The sequence below is a fragment of the Pristis pectinata genome, chromosome 15 (genome assembly GCF_009764475.1).
Source record: "Pristis pectinata isolate sPriPec2 chromosome 15, sPriPec2.1.pri, whole genome shotgun sequence".
Taxonomy (NCBI): Eukaryota; Metazoa; Chordata; class Chondrichthyes; order Rhinopristiformes; family Pristidae; genus Pristis; species Pristis pectinata.
In genome coordinates, this window is record NC_067419.1 from 3,123,260 (window position 1) to 3,148,377 (window position 25,118).

The following is a 25,118-nucleotide window of genomic DNA, read 5'->3' on the forward strand; positions in this document are numbered from 1 at the left end:
CTCCTCCTTCAATGCAGGGGACTCCAGAGGACTCCTATAGAGATGGTAACCCTGCAGTGAATCTTACAGCATCCTTAACAAGATCTTATCATTAACTGGAAGAACTGCACAGACAAGCTCAGTATTGGTGGCTCAGATTAATTGACGCAAGTTGTGCCGCTCAAGGCAAAATGGTATCGGTCCAAAGCACCTTTACATCTGGTGGCCGATTCCACGGAGAATTCAGAAGTCAGACCCCAAGTCCAAGCAACCTCTCACCCTGCCTCTGGAGTGCAGCACTTAGTCCTGTGACAGCGCACGTCCTGAAACTGAGGGACCAGGCGTACTTTGCATCCAGTGGATTAACTTCATGTCAAGCACAGGTGATGCAAAGAGCAGCTCCATCATCTAAATAGGAGCACTGAGTTTGGTTTAAAAGCAGCAAGGCCAGTGAAGTGGTTTAATTTTATTTCATTTTATATTTAACCAATTCTCCTAATTTAAGGCATTGTTTTTACCTCAATAATTTCCTTCAACAATGCAAATCCCTTTGCACCATTTTTAAATGTCCCCTCGTCATCAGAGGCACTAAATGTGGATGAAAAGACACTTGCCAGTGATAAGCTGTCAAGGTCCATCAGGGCGGTCTGGAGGCACGGCCTCAAGATCCACAACCCGAGGCCCCGACATCATTTACAACCTTGGATGGTCACAGGATGCAGGTCAATTGATCCCACACAGTTGCACCAGATGAAGTTGATGGTGGGTGTAATTTTGACACACACTGAGTTGTTTTCTCTCAGGAAAATGAATGAGATGATGCAAGTTAGGGCTTACAAAGCAGACCCCTGGATAACCTCAAGCTTTCAATAAGACTGACCAGGACAGCATTGGAATGATCAAATTTGGAGGTAACCACGGTGACAGAAGAAGTGAGGCAGAGCAAAGAGTTGCATCATAGATGTGAGACAGTGAGCAGGAGACCTGAGTGTAGGTTAGAGGGAGGAAGGGTCCTAGGCTCTTCAGGTCAACTACAATACCAAGGTTGGTATTGTACAGAGATACAGTGAAAAGCTTTTGTTCTGCTTGCCACCCACACAGATCATGCCATACACAAGTACATTGAGGTAATACAAAGAGAATGTAACAGTTGGAGAGGTGTTCTTTTCATGAAATTCTGCACCCTTTTTTCTCCAAACATACCTTTGCACATTGCTGCCAAAAAATTCTATTTTAACTTTGTCAGTCCACAGGACTTGTTTCCAACTGTTAAGCATGGGGGTGGATCGATCATGCTTTGGGCTTGTGTTGCAGCCAGTGGCACAGGGAAATTTCACTGGTCGAGGGAAGAATGAATTCAACTAAATACCAGCAAATTCTGGAAGCAAACATCACACCATCTGTAAAAAAAAAGCTGAAGATGGAGAGGATGACTTCCACAACAGGATAACGATCCTAAACACACCTCAAAATCCACAATGGAGTACTTCGAGGCACAAGCTGAAGGTTTTGCCATGGCCCTCACTGTCCCCCGACCTAAACATCATCGAAAATCTGTGGATAGACCTCAAAAGAGCAGTGCATGCAAGACGGCCCAAGAATCTCACAGAACTAGAAGCCTTTTGCAAGGAAGAATGGGCAAAAATCCCCCAAGAATTGAAAGACTCCTAGCTGGCTACAGAAAGTGTTTACAAGCTGTGATACTTGCCAAAGGGGGTGTTACTAAGTACTGACCATGCAGGGTGCTCAAACTTTTGCTTCAGGCCCTTTTCCTTTTTTGTTATTTTGAAACTGTAAAAGATGGAAATAAAAAAGTAATCTTGCTTCAAATATTAAAGAAATGTGTCATCTTTAACTTTATGCCTTCTGGAAATCAGGTCATCTTTTACTCACTTAGCTATTTACAGTAACAGAAATTTTGACCAGGGGTGCCCAAACTTCTGCATGCCACTGTATCTTCTGCCTGACAGGAGAGTGGAGAAGAGAGAATGATTGAGGTGGGAGGGATCTTTGATAATGTTGGCTGCTTTCAAGTCTCCCCTCCATCGACTGTCTACACCTCCCGCTGCCTTGAAAGCGGCCAACATTACCACATGATCAACTGGGCTACGTTCACAATTCTACAATTTCTTGCAGTCTTGGGCAGAGCAGTTGCCGTACCAAGCCGTGATAGACAGAATGTCAAAGGACCCCAAACTGTGGGCAGTATTAAAGACAATTCTCATCTTGCCAACTTTTAGCTGGTCAAAACTTTTGTTTGTCCAATACTGGACCTCAGACAAACACTGACAAAGTTAAGAGAGGCTAAATTGTTTTATTATTTTTACACGTACTGAGGTACAGTGAAAACCTTCATTTTGCATTGCCATCTATACAGATCATTTCATTACAACAGTGCATTGAGGTAGTACAAGGGAAAAGCATTAACAGAATGCAGAATAAAGTGTTACAGTTACAGATACAGAGAAAGCACACTGAAGGCAGACAATAAGGTCAACAGCCATGATTAGGTAGATTGTGAGGTCGACTCCATCTTAGCATAGAAAGAGACTGTTCAATCTTCTTATAACAGCGGGATAGAAGCTGTCCTCAAGCCCGGTGGTACGTGCTTTCAGGCTTTTGTATCTTCTGCCTGATAGGAGAGGGCAGAACAGCGAATGTCCAGGGTGGGTGGGGTCTTTGATTAGGCTGGCTGCTTTACCAAGGCAGCAAGAAGTAGAGTCCATGGAGGGTAGGCTGGTTTCCGTGATGTGCTGAGCTGTGTCCACGACTCTGCGGTTTCTTGCGGTCTCGGGCAGAGCAGTTGCCATACCAAGCCGTGATGCATACAGATAGGATGCTTTCTATGCTGCATCTATAAAAATTGGTGAGGGTCAAAGGGGACATGCCAAATTTCTTTAGCCTCCTGAGGAAGTAGAGGCGCTGGTGAGCTTTCTTGGCCGTGGCGTCTACATGGTTGGACCAGGACAGGCTATTGGTGATGTTCACTCCTAGGAACTTGAAGCTCTCAACCCTCTTGACCTCAGCACTGTTATTGTTAAACAGGAACATGAAGCAAAGTTGGGGGGCTGCCAGTGGGAGAGTGGCTCATTCCTGCTCTCCCAACTCCATAAGGTTTCTGAAGACTCCCAATCCAACAGGATCACCATTTTACTTGGCATTGCCTCCTCAGACAATATCAAGGAATGCCAACAGCGTAGATGCTCCCTAAACTGAAGGCATGGGGTCAGGTCTTGGGAGAGATTCCTCCCAGCTGCAAATTCACCAAAGCAATGAAATACACTTGAGGGCCAAATCCTATTTGAGCAGCCTCTACCCACTTTGGGAAATGCACCGTCTGTCATTGGTTCACCCACTTGGTGAGCCAACAAGTTATGACTTAAAACCAGAGCATGCCATTAGCTAAATAGTTTCTTCATTGCCTTCGTGCTACTCCTTTTTTGGCTTTGGTATTGCCCTGTATTATGACCCCGGTCTTTATTTTTTTTTTAAATACAAATTATAACTATTGTCTGGTCAACTACTGCCTGATTCCAGAGAATGATCATGGACATAAGCCTTCTGTTACAGGCCTGGACAGGGAACTATACATCATGAGTGAATGTTCCTTGGAAGGCACGAGTGGCCTTGATCTTGAAGCTGTGACTCTTGGCTTTCAGAGGTTGTCTAAATGATCTTGGATCAATACTACAGGGATGCCAAGAGCAACCATTTAAAAGTTGCATGACCCTTTGTCCCAAGTCTGCTGAAATGAATGATACATCAATCACCAGTATATCTATTGTTGTATTGTGTTGATCCTGTGCATCGGTGAAGAAGATAAATTGGAATGCAACACTCCCACAAAATACCTAAGATTCAGAGTCGGAGAAAGATACAGCATGGAAACAGGCCCTTCGGTCCATTGAGTCCAATACTGACCATCAACCACCTACTTAGACTAATCCTACAATCCTTTTTCTTTTTATTCTCCCTGCATTCTCAGTAAACCCTACCCAGCATTTCTCACCAGGAGCAATTTACAGTGACCATCAACCTACCAACCCACACATCTTGAAGATGTGGGAGGATATGGGAGCAGTTTGGGGGGTGGTGGAGGTGGAGAAGAGGGGGAACCCATGAAGTCAGAGAATATTTCACACTGACAGAACCAAAGGTCAGGATTGAACATCTTTCTCCCACAGCAGTGGTATCAAAAACAAGGCGGCATGTTGAAGGAGAAAGATCTGAGGGACAATTTTTTTTGATATCCAGAACATGCTGCAAAGGAAAGGGGTGGAATCAGATTCCTCCCAATTGCAAAATGCACCAAAACAATGAAATATGCTCGAGGGCTGAACCCTACTTCAACAGCTTCTATCCACTTTGGGAAGTGCACTGTCATTGGTTCACCCAGTTATTTAGACAGACACATAAATAGGCATGATTTAGGAAAGCCTAATACAGGCCAATACAATTAGTGTAAGTGGGCAAAAAGGGCAGCATGGACATTGTGGGTCAAAGGGCCTGGTTCTTTACTGTACGAGTCTATGACTCTAATTATAATTCTAAGCTCTTGAGTGACACTTGAATGTCTCACGATCTTTCAAAGCAAAACGCAACTTCACACATTAGTGGTTAACGTCACAAGAAAGGGCTGCTACCCAGTGACAATAACTGCCTCATTATTCATGCACAAGTGGCTGTTATAACAAGCTTTACTGCACTGACTGATTCAGTCTCCCAATTATACTAAATGACATGCAAATAAAATAACTTGGTTCCCAGGTTCTGACCACCTCCTAAAATATGACAGCAACAAGCATCCCTTGCCCACTTGCATTGCTCTATAAATTCAACCTTGAACTGTTGTTATGCAATGTGTGCTGGACTCAATTAGTTGAAAGACTAACCAGTTACGTCAAGGATGTTGTCTGCGTGCTACAAGCCTCATCTATTGTACAGACAAATCTGCCTGATATTTATCCCATTTTGTAGACTGAAAATGCCATACCTTAATCAGCATAATATTCAGAAACATGCAAAAAAAACTGCTCTTATGCTGAGTTGATGCAACTATTTTTTTTGCAGTGTCTGCTGGCGCAGTTTCCTACAGGTTTTGATTACACAGCTATCTTGACGGGGCAGTGCTCCTCAGAGAGTGGGTGAAGTAACACTCTGCATTTGGTTCATTTCAGCTGTGGAAAAGCCGAATGTTAAAGATTTGCAAATGAATTTGCAGCTCAGAGATGGGTCAATGGAAAAAAAACCAAACCAAAAAAAAGGGTACTTGTCAGATCAGCTCTTTGTGGTAATAATGCAATTTACACCCACAGCAAGATTAGCCGCGAAAAAGCCTCTCTGTTCAGAACCTGCCATGTGATCCATTCTTTGGCTGTCTGGGGCACAATCGATATGAACTTATGGGGGTTCAAAATATGGAAGGAATGTTATCATAGAATCGTACATCACAGAAATGGGGCCATTCAGTCCATCTCGTCTATGCTGTCATGCCTGTCTATACTAGTCCCAATTCCTACGTTTGGCCCATATCCCTCTCAGCCTGTCCTATCCATGCACCTGTCTGAATACCTTTTCAACATTATAGTTGTATCTTCCACGACCATCTTTTCTGGCGGCTCATTCCACGTATCCAGCACCCTCCATGAAAATCTTACCCCTCAGATCCCCTTTAAATTTCTCCTCTCACTCAAACTTGTGCCCTCTAGAACTATACTCCGAGGCAAAAGACCCATCTATCCTATCAATGCCCCTCAGTTTTGTAAACCTCCAACATCCCCCTTAAGTTCCATAGAAAACAAACCCAGCCTATCCAATCCCTCCTGATAACAAGCTCTACTGCACTGACTGATTCAGTCTCCCAATTATACTAAACGACATGCAAATAAAATGACTTGGTTCCCAGGTTCTGACCACCACCTAAAATATGACGACCCTTCATTCTGGGCAACATCTTGGTGAATTTCATCTGCACACTATATTGCTACCACATCCTTCCTGTAGTGTGGCAAACAGAACTGTACACAATACTCCAAGATTGTGTGTTTAAAAAGAAAACACACTTGGAAAATGTACCCAAAACAGCTAAAAACATTGTGCTCATGGATCACACTGGCACATAATCGGGATTTCGATTGACTGAAGGAATGATTGCCATGGATCCGTGACTGATGAATGATTGGATAACCATCTTATCCACCCGGTGCCAAAAGGACAGAGCTGCAGAGGGCCTTTTTGTTTTAGTGGTATAATCTAAACTCTTGGGAAGAAACGTTCAGTTCTGGTTCTCCTGGTCAGACGTCGATTAAACCCAGGTCTTCTCAAGCCCCACTATCTGCCTTGCCTTTTACCTTCAAGAATGATTTTTTTTTAAAAAAGCTGGCTGATGGAGAGAATCAAACAAAAATGGAAAAAAATACTGCAAATGCTGGAAATCCAAAAGAAAACAAAAAGCACGCTGGAAATACTCAGAAAACTTCTGTGGGAAGGGAAGCAGAGTTAGTTTCAAGTCATGGACACTCCGTATGCTACACAGACTGATAGGGTGGAAGGTGTTTGGGTCTTATAGCATGCAAGGTTAGTCAAGCATGTCCTCCATCCCAGTTTACATTGCCGAAACAAATAAAGGCCAGAAAATGCCAATCCCACATCCAAACCAGCGCAGGGAAAGAATTCTAAAGCAAAGCCAATGAGGATAGTTCACTTCTGTGGAGAGCTGGAGGGTCTGAAAGACCACTTGTTGACTCATCACTGGGGCAACCACCTTGCTGGTTCACAACCCTTGCTTGCGAAGGGTGTATTTGAACTGGCAAGGCCAGGGAGCCTAGAGGGTACATGCTCTTTCCCTCTGGCTGGAGAATCTAGAACTGGAAGGGGGAGAAGGGGGCCCTTAAGATGCAAGGTTGGCCATTCAGGTGAGAAGTGGAGCTTCATGAACCGCCACAAATTCTTCACACCAAGTCATTTCGAGACTCCACGTCAGTAGACATTTTGTCGATTTGTCACGGGACAGACAGGAAAGTGTACGGGACGCAGGGTCAGCTGTTATTGAAGGGAAGGAGTGGCAACAGGACAGTAGAGACTGCTCACGCTGCAAAACCAGTAACGACCATGGGCGCTGTGCCTGTGGCACTTGCAGTAAAAGCCATGCAATGGAATCTTTACTTGCTTCCTATTCTTCTCCCCCACCCCTGGTTAGATGGACAACTCATCTTCATACAACACCTACCACAACCTCAAGACCTGATCAAATCCCTTTCGGCCAAGGAAGTCTTTTTGAAGTGTGGTCACGTCAGTGTGGGATATACAGCAAACAAAGAAAAGTCTTGTTAACAGTAATGTAATAAACAGCAATAGTGGTTGGGGATACACTCAGAAGGGACCTCTGTTTAAATGTTCCATCTTATGAGCGACACCTCTGCCAACTCAGGGCTCGGGTCATGTACTAAGGCTTCACTAGAGCAGCTGCCTCAATCACCTGACCCTGGGGAGGTGGCTTCCTGCAACTAACTGCAGGAACAGTAAAAGTTCCTCCAGGGCCAGGGTTGACCAGACTTCCTAGGTCAGACATGCTGAAATCCATCTGGCCAGTTAACACACACCACGCTTTCCCTTGTAACTTTGAAAGACTCACCCGCACATTGAAATACTTTGACTGAGTTGACTTGCCTGTACTGTACACTAATCCTATAGATCACAGTCCCTTGCGCTTTCCTGAACTCACTCACAGGGTCACACACCAAGAGAGACATCAAGTGCTGCTGGAAGATCATCAGCTCACTGGTCTGCCAGAAACTTGGTCTTCCAGCACTGCGAGATGTCCGTAAGGGAATGCGGCTGACTGGCACATTCCAGGCTGCAGGAGTACGTGCTGAGGGAGGCACTGAAGCTGGGCGCAGCCCATGCTAAGGCCGTGTGGGGAAGGACCATAGTCTGGGGTCCTTCTGCTACCAGACATGGAGGGAGCGAGTCTGGTGAGGAAGCCCCTCAAACAATGAAAGGTGCATCACCCCACGGGACCACATGAATTACAATAGTGCTATGGTTTAAAGTAAAAGTGCTGAATGCATTGACCATATGACACAAAATGTAAAACGTTTAGTACTGTTTATTCTTTTGTATATATTTATGAATAACTTTTGAAATGAAAGGGAAATGTGATTGCTTCAACAAACTCTTAAATCACATCGTCAAGGAGAATTGTTCAGTGTAAATATTGCACAACACCAATTTCACCTCTTAAGTGTTCTGCAACTTTTCAGTGCTTTCAACCAGTTCATCATTGCAGGTGACTTCAACCAGGCCAACCTCAAGCGTGTTACCAAAATATCACCAGCGCATCTCCTGTCCCACCAAGGGCCCAAACACCCTTGACCATTGCTATACAACCATCAAAGATGCCCTCCGAGCCACCACCAACCACCCGCGCCCCCCCCCCCCCCACCCCCGCAAACACACTTTGGTAAGTCAGACCACCAGGTTGTGCTCTTTCTCCCTGCATACAGACAGAAACTGAAACAGGAGGATCCAGTACGGAGAGTCGTGCAGTGCTGGTCTGAGGAAACAGATGAGCTCCTACGTGACTGCTTTGAGACAGTGGACTGGTCCATGTTCAAAGACTCAGCTACCAGCCTGGATGAGTATGCCACCACCATCACAGACTTTATCAGCAAGTGTGTGGAGGACTGTGTACCAAAGAGGACAATATAGGTGATCCCAAACTGGAAACCATGGATGAACCAGGAGATCCACTCCCTACTGAAGTCTAGGACTGCAGCATTCAAATCAGGTGACCCTGACCTTTAAGAAATTGAGATACAACCTCCGTAAGGTTATCAGACTTGCCAAAACATACCAGTCCAACATCGGGTCCCAGACCAGTTGTGGCAGGGCTTACATGCTATAACGGGCTACAAAACTAAGTCAGGCAGCATTGCTATCAGAGCATCTCTTTCCAATGAGCTTAATGCATTCTATGTACCTTTTGAACAGAAGGGGATTGGTATGTCACCACTCACCCCAACAGCCTCCAATGCACCCAAACCTATAGTCACTGTTGAGGACATAAGATCAGTCTTTTGGATAGTGAACCCCCAGGAAACGTCCTCCGATCCTGTGCAGATCAGCTGGCGGGGGTATTTGCAGACATATTTAACCTCTCCCTGCTTCAATCTGAGGTTCCGACCTGCTTTAAAATGACCACTATCATCCCAGTACTTAAGAAAAACAAGGTACCGTGCCTTTATGACTATCGACCAGTGGCTCTGACATCCACTATCATGAAGTGCTTCGAGAGGCTGGTTATGGCATGCATTAACACCAGCCTTCCAGAAAACCTTGACCCACTGCAATTCACCTACCACTGAAACAGATCCATGGCGGATGCCATCTCCTTGGTCCTACACTCACCTCTGGAGCATCTAGACAGCAAAGGCAACTACATTGGACACTATTGTTTATTGACTACAGCTCTGCCTTCAATACTATAATTCCAAGCAAACTCATCAAACTCTGAGACCTGGGATTCAATACCTCTCTCTGTAACTGGATCCTTGACTTTCTGACCAACAGACCACAATCAGCGAGGATAGGCAGCAACACATCCAGCGCGATTATTCTCAACACTGGTGCCCCCCACAAGGCTGCATCCTCAGCCCTCTACTCTACTCCCTATACACTCAGGATCGTGTGGCCACATTCTGCTAACTCCATGTACAAGTTTGCAGATGATACCACCGTGGTGGGCCGCATCCCAAATAACAACGAGTCGGGGTACAGGAAGGAGATAGAAAGCCTAGTGATATGGTGTTATGACAACAACCTTTCCCTCAATGTCAGCAAAACAAAAGAGCTGGTCATTGACTTCAGGAAAGGGGGTGGTGCACATGCACCTGTCTACATCAATGGTGATAAAGTTGAGAGGGTTGAGAGCTTCAAGTTCCTGAGTAAACATCACCAACAGCCTGTCCTGGTCCAACCACGTAGACACCACGGCCAAGAAAGTTCACCAGCACCTCTACTTCCTCAGGAGGCTAAAGAAATTTGGCATCTCCCTTTTGACACTCACCAACTTTTATTGATACACCATAGGAAGCACCCCATCTGGATGCATCACAGCTTGGTACGGCAACTGCTCTGCCTGGGACCACCAGAAACTGCAGAGTCGTGGACAGCCCAGCGCGTCATGGAAACCAGCCTCCACTCCATGGACTCTATCCCCACTTCCTGCTGCCTCAGAAAGCAGCCAGCATAATCGAAGACCCCACACTGGACATTCTCTCTTCTCTATTTTCCCATCAGGCAGAAGATACACGTACCACCAGGTTCAAGGGCAGCTTCTATCTTGCTGCTTTCAGACTATTGAACAGTCCCCTAGTACAATCTACTTCATTATGACCTTGCACCTTATTGTCCACCTGCACTGCACTTTCTCTGCCGCTGTGACACTTTACTCTGCATTCTGTATTGTTTTACCTTGTGCTACCTCAATGCACTGTGTAATGAATTGATCTGTACGATTGGTATGCAAGACAAGTTTTTCACTGTACCTCGGTACGTGACAATAGTAAACCAAATCCAGGTTATCCATTTGTAATATGAACTCCATTCTATTCACAGCCTAATCTCTAGGCACTTCCTACAGCTCCAGACTTTCATTTTTCAACTTAACACACTCCTGTTTTCCAACACCCATCCTTAAACTTCTCCAGACTTCTTTAAATCACCACTGCAACCCTGCCCTCTCAGGTATTCCTTTCCTCCCACTTCCATGCAACTTAAAAACTTAAGTTTCTGTCTGGACGTGTCCCTGCCCCGAAACATTAACTCTTTGCACAGATACTGCCTGACCTGCTGAGCGATTCCAGTATATTCTGTTTGTATTATGGAATGTTTTGCATTTCCCCTACAGAATGCTGCAAGTCCTACACTTCTGGAAGCCCACATCTTCTGCCGTCTCTCATGAGTTCTCAGGACCTGCTAGTTTAAGAGTTAAGAAAAACGCTCAATAAAGCTTCAACTCACCTTAGCCCCAGTTCTGATGAAGTGGTTTCTGCGAACTCCTTCAAAACACACTCCCTCCTGACAAATCCAGTACTCTGTTCAATATTGAAAATCTGATCTTCTTTGACCTTAACCTCCTGTTTCAGGAGCCCTTCCTGACCCAATACATCAAGTGCTGGCTGAAATACAGTTTGCGCAAACTCCTTTCCCTCTCAGAAAGTCACACCCACCAGCCACAGAATGCCAAGTTTCCCAGCTGGATTTTTCACTCAGCCCCTAGCCTTTCCTTCCTGACACCACGTTGTCCTGTTACATTCAACACACACACTTCCATGGCCCTGGCGTCAAAAGGAATTTTTTTTTTAAAAAAACACACATAACATTGGCCTGTTTACATCTGTGCCGTGCTCATTCTTCAAGGTTTAAAACTCAACCAGTCATTCTGCAAGGGAAAACAAGTATTCTTACCTCAACTTGAAGCTCATTAATTGTGCACTCCAATTTTATGGCCAGTTTCCCTTAAATTATTATCCTCATGCACGTGTGCCAATCTTGATGACAATGGCTTGTCCTTAACTGGCTACTTTTAACAAACATGAATAACCCCCCATGAAATGCTGGGAATACTCAGGTCAGGTAGCAGCTGTGAAGAGCAAGATAGCTTAGGCTTCAGGTTAATGATCCAAGTGTTAGTCACTTCTCTCCCATGTACAGAGTTGAAAGTTTCCAGCAATGGTGTAGTTATTTCATCTGCAGGGTAACTCATATGCTCATAGCACATACTTAACAATTCTATGTATAAAATCAATATACTCATTGCCTATTTGCCTAGTTTACTGAGCAACCCTCAAAATCCATTACTCCTGCACCAGTTTGGTACCACTAAATGATTTTAGTCACATCCTCTGTACATTCTCTCTGCATCGTCTCCCAGCTCTCCTTCACATGTTGATCTAGTCTTCTAACATCTGAAGAGCACATTACTTGTAAACCCTCCTACAGACAGCCTGCTTCACATCCTAGACAAAGAATGACAGAAGTGACATTCCTGCCCCTTAGCTCTCCAGTGATGTAACAAAGCACAGTTTCATGAGGAAATCCAGGGCTAATCTTCTGACCCCAAAGCTCAAGTGCATGACCAACACAACTAGGCCCTACAGAAGCTTTAGCTGCATGCTCCACAGCAAGGACATCTATTCAAATATGAACATTGCATTAGCATTTGGAAAAACAACGTACAAGGGGCTCTGCCTGTATGATAGCAACACATCTTTATCCACTCACACACTTGCTAGAGTGAACATAGAATATTACAGCACAGTACAGGCCCTTGGGCCCACGATGTTGTGCCAACATTTTATCCTGCTCCAAGATCTATCTAACCCTTCCCTCTTACCTTTCAATCATTCATGTGGCTATTTAAGAGTCTCTTAAATGTCCCTAATGCATCTGCCTCCACCACCTCTGCTGGCAGTGCGTTCCAAGCACCCACCACTGTGTAAAAAAAACCTTACCCCTGACATCCTCCTTATACCTTCCTCCAATCACCTCAAAATTATGTCTCCTCATGTTAGCCATTGTCACCCTGGGAAAAAGTCTCAGACTGTCCACTCGATTTATGCCTCTTATCATCCTGTACACCTCTATCAAGTCACCTCTCATCCTCCTCCTTTCCAAAGAGAAAAGCCCTAGCTCGCTCAACCTATCCTCATAGGACAGTGCTTGGATCATTGAGTCAATCTGAACCATTCAGCAGTGTGGGGGGCCAGGAAATAAAGTCCATCGAGGCTCAGCTGTGAGCCAGTTATGGGGTGTCAGCCACTCCACATAAATTACATTCTATCTAAAACAAAAAGGACTTGTTTTTGGAAATGTGCCCCACCAGCAGGGCTGGAATTGGCCAACCGTGGTTTGAACCCATTTAGGAACTTACCAAGTTATTTCAAAGAGGTAGGCAAGATTGGAGTGGCTCGGAATAGAGCCCAGGAATGGGCAGGTGACGGGTTTCCACCCCCTGAAAGTCAGTGAACCAGTTGGGGTTTTGAAAACTACAAGCCTTACAGTTTTGCAGTCACTTTTACTGACACCAGCTCAATCTATTGATTTATGTTTTAAACCCAGTTCAATTCCCCAAACTACCATGATGGCATTTGACCTCATTTCAAAAAAAAAAGAAAATGCAACCTTAGTGAGCGAATTTATCCTTCTGCATTAACTATCTTTTCAACTGACGGCACAATGGCTGTTTTACTCCCTGGGCTTCTCCACCTTAGTCAGCTGGTGCGCTTGTTTGATTTTTTGAAAAGCCTCCCTTCAAAGCCTCGCAGAGATCAAAGGAACCTGGGGAGAAAAAGCCAGTCGTCTCCCGATTGAGTCAGTGCCGTAAATGAGAGGACCATTGTTCAAAATTTGTGCAGAACAAAGGCGTTGAAATCAGCTCTGGCCTGCCCACGGAAAGCCAACTCAGCATGGACACTGCTGCCTCACAGACTGACCACCTTCCAGAATATGTACTCAAGCTGCACTGTGCAAGGACTTATCGGAGAACACAAATGCTGCACTATGACACTGGACTGCAGTCAAGCCTGCACATCTATAGCCTAGCACTTCCTGCAACATCCAGTTCAGGGTTGACCAAGAAATGATGAAAAACTAGTGCAAAGTTGCTCGACATTGATCCTTGATCCGAGGCTGTGAATGTTTAATTGTCCACCTTAAATGCCACACGTTATAGATACAAAAGACCATGATTTGAAGGGCATGGAAACGTTATACTTTTCTTCCGTCAGGGGTTTCTCAGGGTCAAGGAAGATTTACTTCCACTCTGGAACAACAAACAATCTGCTGGAGGAACTCAGTGGGCCGAGCAGCATCTGTGAGGTGGGGGGGGGGAGGAGGAGGAGAATTGTCGACATTTTGGGTCGAAACCCTGCCTCTCTCATATCCTTGGAACCCACACATCCAGAGTGGAAGTGAAGCAGCTGACAAGGCCATTGTGGGACCTGCAGACTATTCCACAGATAGGGCAGCAGGTGACCGATGGGAGGCGGATGGTTTGGGGAGTGGTCTGCTCCTTCCACAGACTTGTGTGTGAGCTCCCAATGCATGGCCTCCAGGTTCTCCACGCCAAGTGTTCCTGATCCACTGAGACCTCTAGGAATCTCTGCCTCATGACCACTCACTGATGTTGCAATTCTTCATGGAGACTGAGCACATCCTTGAATCTTTTCCTGTTTACCTGGCAATACCTTCCCCCAACAGTGCACGTTCAATTTACCTCTTTCTTGTGAATGCTGCCTATCTGATGCTATGTGCCTGTAGTGCTGCTGCAAGTTTTTCATTGCACCTGTGCATACATGTACATATGACAATAAACTCGACTTTGACCAACTTCGAGAATCTTAACCCTCAGCCAACGGCACTGCAACAATCATTCACTAAAAAGTTTCACTCCCCACAGATACACCTGACCTACCATTTCCAGATATAGAAATGAAAAATGCTGGAGACACAACAGGTCAGGCATCCATGGAAAGAGAAGCCCAGTTAACATGTAGGTCAAAGACCACAAGTTCTGGCAAAGGGTCTTCAACTTGAAGCACTGTTACCCTTCCCACAGATGCAGCTTCAACTGCAGATGCTGGAAATCTAAAATGCTAGAAACACTCAGCAGGTCATGTGCTTTTTGTGCTTACTCCATCCCTAGTTACCTGTATAGTATTTTTTTTGCATGATCCTGCATTCCACACACCCACAACTGTGGGGAAAAACTTACCTCTGACATCCTCCTTATACCTTCCTCCATGACCCAGGATTTTTTTGCATGAATTCAGTGGAATGAATCTCAAAAACAGAAGACACAAAAATACCCAGTCAGGGAGCACATGCAGGAAGAAAAAGTTAAAATTTCAAGTCGATGACCTTTGACGTTGTTCCTGCCGCAAACACTTGGCGCATTGTGTGACTTTATTTCCGGTTTCCAGCATCCCAGGACTTTTGAATGAATCTCAGAGGCAGAGGACAACATGCAGGTGATCCTGAAGGGTGGAAATGTGGAGAGGCCATTTCCTCTTGTGGAGGAATCCAAAACCAGGATTCATTGTTTAAAAATAAAGGGTCGCCCATTTGAGACAGATGAGGCAACATTTTACCTCCGAGCATTGCAAATCTTTGGAACTCTGCTCCCACCGTCCTTTTGAGGAAGTATTTCTGAATATTTAAGGCAGAAATAGATAGATTCTTGGTATGCAAGGAGGTGGGAGGTTTCCATGGGTCAAATGGAGAATGTGATAGCAAATCAGATGATGGTATTCAATAGTGGAGCAGATGCCAATGGGGTACGAGGTCTACTCCTGCTCCTAATTCATACACATGATATAGTGTGGTTAGCTCTATGGATCAGGGATCAAATCCCAGGCAATACCTATTTGTGTTACTGTTTTTAACAAGTGTTTGGTTACCTGGCCTAATATCCTCGTGTCAAATCTTGTTTGATCACATTAGTGGTGAGCAACTTGGAACATTTTCCATTAAAGTAGAATGGATTGGTGGTCAGATTGTGCTACACATAGTTAGAGAAGAAAATAGGAAGGACTGAGGAGTCACATCACCTCAATAAAAACCTGATCAAGAAAAATAGTCTTTGACACAAGATATTAGAGACAAGATAACTAGTAGACAAATAAAAACAGAATGCTAGAAACACATTTGTGTGGAAAGAGAAACAGTTAATGTTTCAGATCAGAGGCCCTGGCAGACACATTTCGAAAGCCTGACCCTACAAAGAGGAGCAACGACAGAGATTGCTGCCGTGGTGTTGTCAGTGTGTGGCACAGTCAATTTTAATGACAAGTGCTCCTGGAGCCAACGCTATCCGTGACCCAGTCATGGGAATGAACACTATATGGGGATGTCACCCTCCGAGCCAGCGTTCATTGCCCACCTCTGACTGCCATCAGGAGCATGCTGGGGAATAGCCACTTGAACCACTTCAATGTTGGAACTACGACAGCGTGTTCCACAAATTCAATCTGGCAACAGTGAAGGAGCACAACACATTTCCAAATCAGGGATAACAGCCAAGTTGGGACAGGGACCCACAAGTGGCAGGGTTCCCTTGTGCATGGGGACCTTGCCTTTCTCGGTTTTAAGAGGGTCACAGGAGCCGGAGTAGCCTATGAAAGCAATCTTGTAGATGGTACACTGCCAGTGATGGAGGGGGAATGAATACCTCGAGTGGCTGATGGGGTGCCAGTCTCCTGGATGACACTGAGCAAGTATTGAAGATGTACAAGAGAACTCCATCACACTTTTTATCCCCAATACTGACGCAGGCAACATCTATTGACATTCCAAAAAGCCTTTCAACCATCTCAAAATGCAATTAAGAGTCATCTGTATTCAGTTGGTCTAGAATCAAGTAGGCCAGATATGTTCAGCAAACACATTTCCTTCCAAGGAACATTAGAACATAGAACATTACAGCACAGTACAGGCCCTTCAGCCCACAATGTGGTGCTGACATTTTATCCTGCTCTAAGATCTATCTAACCCTTCCCTCCCACATAGCCCTCCATTTTCCTATCATTCATGTGCCTATCTAAGAATCTCTTAAATATCCCTAATATATCTGCCCCCACAACTTCTGCCGGCAGTGCGTTCCATGCACCCACCACTCTGGGGAAAAAAAAAAAACTTACCTCTGACATCCCCCCCATACCTTCCTCCATTAGTGAAATAATGAAACACAGACAGAACATGTTCAGGTTATTAGTGAACCTTGGCTTGTTGATACTGCATCTGGGGTGTGAGGTGGTGAGTCACATGTATAAGGATATCTGGCCTATGAAGTGCTCCTGAGTCAAAGTAATTTGTGTGGCATGTGTGGTTAAGGTTCTGGTCAATTATGGGGATGTGACATCAGTGGTATGGAGTGTTGACGGGAGGTTTTTTTTCCTCTCCTAGCAGAGATGACCTTTGATTCTTTGACCGGTTTCAATGCATGATTAAATACTAACATACTTGCCCTGAGGCTCAAGTGAAAATACAAAATGAAAGCAACTGAGGAATTTCTGGTTGCAATGTTATGAATTGGGATTAATAATTACGGCAATACTTCTCTGTCACTGCTCATTTTTTGGATTCTTTTCACCTGTGTTCAGTAATTTTCCTCCAGAATTGATGAAGCCAAGAATTTGCCAGCTTCTGTTTGACTGCAAGTTGCAGACCATGACAGGAAGATAAGTTTCATCGAAATTAATAAGACACAAAAGGTTTCCAATGACAACATTCATTTCTTAGAAGCCGTCAGTCAACAAGAGAATCTAATAGCCAAGCTAACACATGATTAACTACACTCCACAACAACAATTAGCATTTGGATAAATCATTGTGCCAAAGTGAGCAGAGATGGTGTTCATAAGAGTGTAATAAAACTGTAGCAGCTGAACAGGGACAGAGATTGGATCAGTATTATTGAGAGAAGCCCTTAGAATGGGCTTGAAGAAATATCTAGAAATGGCAATTATTTGAAAGGAAGTTTTTTAAAATTAAAAACTGAACTCAGGAGGAAAAATGAAGCAGGCACGAGTTAAAAATGGGGAGATACTGCAGATGCTGGAATCTAGATGAAAAACACGATGCTGGAGGAACTCAGCAGACCAGGCAGCATCCGTGGAGAAAAGCAGGCCATCAACGTTTCGGGCCAGGACCCTTCTTGAAACATTGACTGCCTGCTTTTCCTCCATGGATGCTGCTTGATCCTCCAGCATCATGTTTTTCATGAGTTAAGTGGGTACAAGATGCCAGGGATTGAGTAAGAATGGGTGCATGTAGTCTGCGACAAGCAGCACCAAGCACCCTCTAATTTGCTCAGTGACAGCCACACCATCATAACTGGGTGCAGGAAAATCAGGACAAGAATAAACCCATCTCTACCATCTTCCACCTTACTGGTAAATCACAAGGTTGTTGAATAGCCCTAACCTTCAAATTCCTCACCTGCAGCAAATCCAGTCCGTTGTCTGAGAAACAACAGGGAATCTAAAGAAAACCCAAGTGGTGGAACACTTCACCTGGACACTGGTCACACTCGAGTTTCAGATCGAGGAGAGGGGTGGAAAACCAGATGCCTCCTCCTGGAACCTGAACTGCACACCTCCCCCTCAGCTGACAAACTCCAGAATGCTTCTACCTTTCTTTCACAGGGTCAAGAGTACACACCCCACTGCAGCGCACAGCATGACTCCTGTACCTGATGACACACACAATCCCCAACAACAGATCCTAATCCTGCTGCAGCAATGGACTAAGTCAGTCCTGGAACCCTTAGAAGACATCAGCCCTAGCTCGGTTGGTGACATTTGCCCAAGTGTGGGTTCAAGTCCCACTCTGGGCAGCATGCAAAAATTGTGACTGCACTTTCAAAGCACTCACTCCATTAGCTGTGAAGTATTTGGGAATGCCCTGAAGAGATGCTGTGGAAAGGAAAGCTATTTTCACCTCTTTACAAGTGATGACTTTGGCCTGCCTTCAAGCAGACTTCATGAAAACAGAAGGCAGGAAATCCTCCACACAAGGTTAAAATTCAATCAAGTTTCCAATCTCAATACACAGCTCCATTTTGAGTCAATCGTAAAAAATAAAAACGACAAAATCCCGCCACGTCACACGATAGCGTTTGCTCCCTCGAACCCCATCTCCATTAGTTTAGCCTCACTGCCGCAAGAGGTGATGCAAACAGCATCAAAATGAAGGTTTGAAGCCTCCAGTAGGCCAGAGCTCACAATTTTACTGCTGTCAACTTCTAGTCTCCAGACTTGCTGGAAAATGTATTAGACACTACAATCTCTGTCAACCCACAGCTCTGTAGCAATAATAAACTACTTTAAAGGGCTTTAGTGACCGTGGCAATATAACCCATAGTAGCAGCTTTAAATTGGCCGAAAGTAATGAAATAGAGAAACAGATGGAGAGAACGTCTGTGTTCAGAGTAACAGAGTAATAAAGGACCGGCCAATGGAATTTATCCCTGTTGATGGTGATGGATGATGGCATCTTTTTTCAGCTGCCTTTGAAAGCTGGGCGAGAAGGGAACTGGTAACGACATATTTTGGAAGGAAACAATGACTTTCCTGTCCAGGGAAGTAACCTTGGCCACCGATTCCACCCTTCATTCTCTCGACCAGCAAGTCCTGAACGCTGGGAGAGGTGGAATTCCGGTTTTACGGATCCATTCCCTTTCACCAACAGGGCAGGGTTTCTTCCGCTGTGGAATGCTGGACATTTTCCAGGAGACAAGGCTTCGGTCAGGCTCTTACCAGCGGGATCCACATGCAAGCCCGGAGTTATTCTGCTGGGTTTCCTGTCGGGAGTCTGGGAAATCTCTGGTGGTGGGGCTGCAGAACAGAGGGTTTGTGCAATATATCCACTTGTTAGGCTCGGGCATCAAATGATATCCACAGTAGCATGCAGTTAGCGTAATGCTATTACAGCACCGGCGACCTGGGTTCAATTCCCGCTGCTGCCTGTAAGGAGTTTGTACGTTCTCCCCGTGTCTGCGTGGGTTTCCTCCCACATTCCAAAGACATACAAGTTAGGAAGTTGCGGGCATGCTACGTTGGTGCCGGAAGCGTGGCAATACTTGTGGGCTGCCTCCCAGCACATTCTTAGCAACGCAAGATGCAGCATTTCACTGTGTGTTTCGATGTACATATGACTAATAAATAAATATCCTAATAATATCTATATCAATGAACAGAGTTCCTTGCAACTAGGTAGTCTTAAAAGGCAGGTCTCCCCCTTGATGGAAGTCAATACAGAACAATCCAGTAGTTTCTGTGACGGTGACCAGGCAACTAACTTACTATGTCAGCAAAATGGAGACACAAGAGATTCTGCAGATGTTGGAATCTGGAGCAACACACACACACACACACAAAATGCTGGAGGAACTCAGAAGGTCAGGCAGCATCTATGGATGGAAATCTGCTTTTTCCTTTCCAGTCCTGATGAAGGGTCTCAACCCGAAACATCGACTGTTTATTTCCCTCCATAGATGCTACCTGACCTGCTGAGTTCCTCCAGCGTTTTGTGTGTGTTGCCATGTCAGATTTAGTTAACAGAGTTTAAATTCCCCAGTTGTCCAAGTGGGGTTTGAGCACCTCTTTGGATCACTAATCCAGTTATGTAGCTTGTTACCTAAGCAGGTCAGCTTGCAGCTGTATAAAACTTTGGTCAGGCCACATTTGGAATATTGTGCACAGTTCAGGTCACCCCATTACAGAAGTGATTTGGAGGCATTAGAGAGGGTGCAGAAGAGGATCACTAGGACATTGCCTGGATTAGAGAGCATTAACTAGGAGTGGCTGGACAAACGTGGGCTGTTTTCTCTGGTGTGAAGGCTGAGGGACAACCATAGAAAGCATCCTATCTGGATGCATCACGGCTTAGTACGGCAACTGCTCTGCCCAGGACCGCTAGAAACTGCAGAGAGTTGTGGACACAGCTCAGAGCGTCACAGAAACCAGCCTCCCCTCCATGGACACTGTCTTTACCTCTTGCTGCCTTGGCGAAGCAGCCAGCATAATCAAAGACCCCACCCACCCAGGTCATTCTCTCCTCTCCCGTCAGGCAGAAGATACAGGAGCCTGAGGGCACATACCACCAAGCTCAAGGACAGCTTCTATCTCACTGTGATAAGACTATTGAACGGTTCCTTTATACGATGAGATGGACTCTGACCTCATGATCTACCTTGTTGTGACCTTGCACTTTGTTGTCTACCTGCACTGCACTCTGTACTGTTATTATTTTTACCTGCACTACCTCCATGCACTCTGTACTAACTCAATGTCACTGCACTGTGTAATGAATTGTACGATCGGTTTGCAAGACAAGTTTTTTTTTACTGTACCTCAGTACAAGTGACAATAATAAACAAATACCAATAGAAGTATTTAAAAATTATGAGAGGCATAGATAGGGTAGATAGAGTCTTTTTTCCCCCTGGGGTGGAAATGTCGAATACCAGAGGGCAGAGGTTTAAGGTGGGGGGGTGGGGGCGCAGAATTTAAAGGAGATTTACAGGGCAAGTTTTCTTTTGCAGCGTTAGGTGCCTGGAATGTGCAGCCAGGGGAGGTGGTACAAGCAGATACGATAGCAACGCTTACGAGGCATTTAAACTGGCACATGGATAGGCAAGAGATGTACAGGCAGCTGTGCATTTTAAATTGGCATCACGGTCAGTACAGACATCGTAGGCCGAAGGGCCTGTTTCTGTGCTGTTCCATGTTCTAGGTCAGGCAGCATCTGCGGAAAGAGAATGGTTAACATTTCAGGTCAGAGACCTTTCAGTTGAACAGAAGGAAGATAATTCTAAGTTGCAAAGAGGGTGGGAGGAACAAATAGGACAAAGGGAATATTTGTGATAGGATGAGACCAAGTCGAATAAGATAATGGGGGTCATTAGATGCACATCGCGCTTTTTGTCTGTGTTGTCTCTTGGTTACAGAATATGCCCAGGTCAGTCTCTACTGTACTAATGGAGAGAGAAAAACTGAGCCAAAGTAACAGATGGATGACTGGCAGAAACAGCCAGTTCTGATACAGAGGGAAAGAGTTACCCAAAGTTGGAGAATTTAATATCGAGTCCAGAATGCTGCTACATGCCCAGCTGGAAGATGAGGTATTATTGCTCAAGCATGAAGTGGGCAATATTGTAATAGTGCAGGAGGCCATAGACTGAAAGGGAAATGAGATGGAGATTTAACGTGGCAGGCAACCAGAAGCTCAGGGTTACGCCTGCAGACTGAACACAGGTGTTCCTCGAGGTGAGCAACCAGCCTGTGTTGAGCTTCCCCAATATAGGAGGAGGCCACATCGTGAACACTGAATGCAGTGCACTAGATTGGAAGTGCAAATGAATTGGCTGCTTCACCTGGAAGGACTACTTCACTCCTTGGATGGTGGGAAGGGAAGTGGTGAATGGGCTGGCATTGCACCTCTGTGGTTCCAGGTGTTTGGTGGGCATGGTGGAGTGGACCAGGGAGTCAGAGGGAGTGACCTCTTCGAAATACTGAAGACGGGAAGGAAGGGCAAGATGTGCCTGGTGGTGGAATCTTGTTGGACCAGATGGAAACTGCAAAGGACGACCCATTGAACACAGATGCCGATAGGGTGGAGAAGCCAGGGGAACTCTTGTTCTATTCTTGCCACCCACAGAGCAAGAAGTGTGGGGAAATAGATGAGATGTGGTCAAGGGCTCACATCCAGAGGGGAAGGCGCAGTCCAGCAACACATTTCAGAGATGCCCAGGAGGAAAATCTCAGGAACTGGAAGGATGCAATGGAGGCCTTAATAGGAAGGACAAGTAGTCAAGATGGCTGTGGGGGTTTGTGGGCTTGTATATCAGTTATGTAGCTCCAGCCTCACACAGGGTTCTTTACTTTTCTGTCGCACAAGACTGGAAACTGGAAGGTAGCTTTCCAAGTGCATTGAAAGGACTAAAACAATTGAAGGATTTCTGGCAGAGAACACAAGTGTTGGCAACGCTGAGAATTTAAAACTCGGCAAGTTACAGATGACTCATTTGAGTAACATGAACGATCGCAAGGAACTCTTCCAAACTCCAGTTGGCCAGAAGGTGATTGAGTACACACACCAGCGTTACTGCACAGAACAGAGAAAGCATTGGGCGCAAAGACAGCAGAGGTCCATCAGGTCACTCTCCCAGCCACATGATGCAACAGAGCTGCTGACTAATCAATATTAATCACTTTCTATCAATTTGCTATCAAGCTGTGTGCGGGAAGAAAGTGGGGGGGGGGGGGGGGGGGGGAGGCGGTGGAAGAGACATCTGAACGAGGACCTCCTTTTAGCTCCCGTCTATAACCAAGAAACTAAAGTGGTTTACCAATTAATCCAAACTCTTCTGCCCCCTGGGTGTGCACAGCCACAGTAAGTGCAGTTGGAGAACGAGTGCCTCAGGATCTGAGAGAGGATTGACCAGGCAGAATCCTGGAGCTAGAATCAACCCAATTCAAAAGCTGTGCAAGCAGGATTCCTTTATTTCCCTTTTTGTCCCTCAGTGAGAAATAGATTTTAAAAAGTACCCAAGTGATAAGGAAAGCTTTCTCCAGTCATTCCACTGAAGCGCCAAAGGAGTGCTGCACTGTCAGAATTATGGTCTTCTAGAGAAACGCCCCATCTGTTTTCTCAGGTGGTCAAAAAGTTCCAGGACATTTAAAAACAAAAGGAGGCAGCTCCTCACACTCTGGACATGCCAACGTTGTCCTTCAGTTACCAGCAGTACAACAGAACAGGCTGGCAGCAAATTGGCCATGTTTCCCCCACATGAAAAGAGACCACTCTTCCAAAGCTGGAGGTCATAAAAAGCAAAAGCATGGCTTTATTCTTTTCTTTGAGAGATCGAATCCCAACCAGGTAAGACTCTGGAAAAATTAAATTATCCATCTCAATTATATTTATTTTATTCTCTGTGATGAGCAGCTGCCCCAGCAAAATTGAATCGCGTATTATTGCTAAGAATTAATGATGAGCAGATCTTCCACTCTCTCATCCTGGGATCGTGTTCAGTGCACAAACACCCCTGCATCGTTCCAGCATCACTCCACCGAGCAGCTATATTTGTTCACCTATCCTCCCTCACGCACCACCTTCAGAGAAGACATACATCAGGTTCAAAGCCAGCATTATCTCACAGCTAAATTTATAGGAATGAAGGCAACAGAGAAAGGCAAGGAAACTCAGTGAGCCGCTGCTCTTGAAACCCTGAAGCTACTAAAAAGGGAAAACAGGAGGAGACAAGTAGGACTTGCATCAGGTACGGGAAAAGACAAGCAGAGATGACAACAGTGCGTCGAGTCAGCATGGGAGAGTACCAGAAGGGGAAGCTCCAAAACTTACAAGGCCAATGACCACAATGGCATTGGAAAGGAAGGTTATGGATAAAGAGGATGAAGGCACCATTGAAAGGTGACAGGGCAGGAAGAGGTTCTAGGAAACAGGACACAGGTGGTGTATACTTATGCCATCTTCTATCACACACCCATCTATAAGAGTGCAACATTTCTATAAGGGTGCAACATTTCTATAAGAGTGCAACATTCATAGCAAAGCGTCTGAACATGCCATCTTCCCCCCCCCCCCCCCCCCAGTAAGATGAGTGCATGAGCTAGAACATCAATTCCTGAGCAGACAGCCAGTCATTTGGCAGAATGCCTCATCGCCAGACCTCATGTGGCAAGAAGGACCCTCCCCACCAAATCTTTCACGCCCGGCTGAAGCCTCAATTGCAGCACATGCTGCCATCAAGGCAGCTGCAGTGGGGGACGAGACAGGCAGTCACTTCCTTACGGACCACGTGCTTGCCAAGAAAGTCCCAAGAGAATGCAGTGGTCCGGAGGTTTCCTCCAGAACAACTAGGCAACATAGGACAATGTGCTCTGTGGGCTTCCCCCCCCCCCCCCCACCCCACCCGGGGATGCATAACGAGGTGAACGTTCACTGCTGAGAGATCACCAACTCACTTTAGTCTGCCTGAAGCTAGGTCTTCTAGAGCAAGCAGCACGTCCACAGCTGAATGCCACATTCCAAGGTGGAGCAGTACATGCTAAAGAGATGCACTGAAGCTTAGTGCAGCCACTGCAAGACTCTGTGGGGAAGGTCCACAGTCTGGAGTCCTCTCGCTCTTTGACAGAGGTGCTGAGTCCTGTGTAACAGACTCTCAAACACTTCACAGGTGCAATGTTTAAGGATGAAACATGAACATTAATATATTGCAAGTTAATGTATTGAACTGATTGGTATGGTGAAAGACAAGGCCATATTCTACTGTAGTACTGTGCACTGTATTCATAAAGCGCTTTTGAGAAAATAGCAAACAAGACAAGCTACATCATTCTTGTACAAAAACAACCTTTCAGAAAACCTCCAAGGCACAAGGACATCTAGTAACCCAACTCAACTATTCTGCACTCTTTTCATTTGGTCACATCTTCAGCACAATAGCTGTTGTGATTGGTGGGACTATATTGTGGGACATGCTATAGGCCTTGTGCAAATCCAGCAGGCTCTTGAAAACGAGGTGGCTAAAAGGGGAGATTTATTCATTCATTCAC

The 25,118-nt window shown here is 45.4% G+C and overlaps 1 protein-coding gene across 3 annotated transcripts in view; it reads right to left on the reverse strand.

Moving 5' to 3' along the window:
* Positions 1–25,118, reverse strand: part of large1 (LARGE xylosyl- and glucuronyltransferase 1) — a 348,327-nt gene that overhangs the window by 294,022 nt on the left and 29,187 nt on the right. Inside the window, exon 1 of one of the 3 annotated variants that reach the window (XM_052030446.1) lies at positions 11,002–11,115. The exons of the other annotated variants lie outside the window; for them this stretch is intronic. The gene's annotated coding sequence lies outside the window, so the exon portion shown is untranslated. Of the gene's footprint in view, positions 1–11,001; positions 11,116–25,118 lie in introns of those variants that run through there. 3 annotated transcript variants of the gene reach the window in all.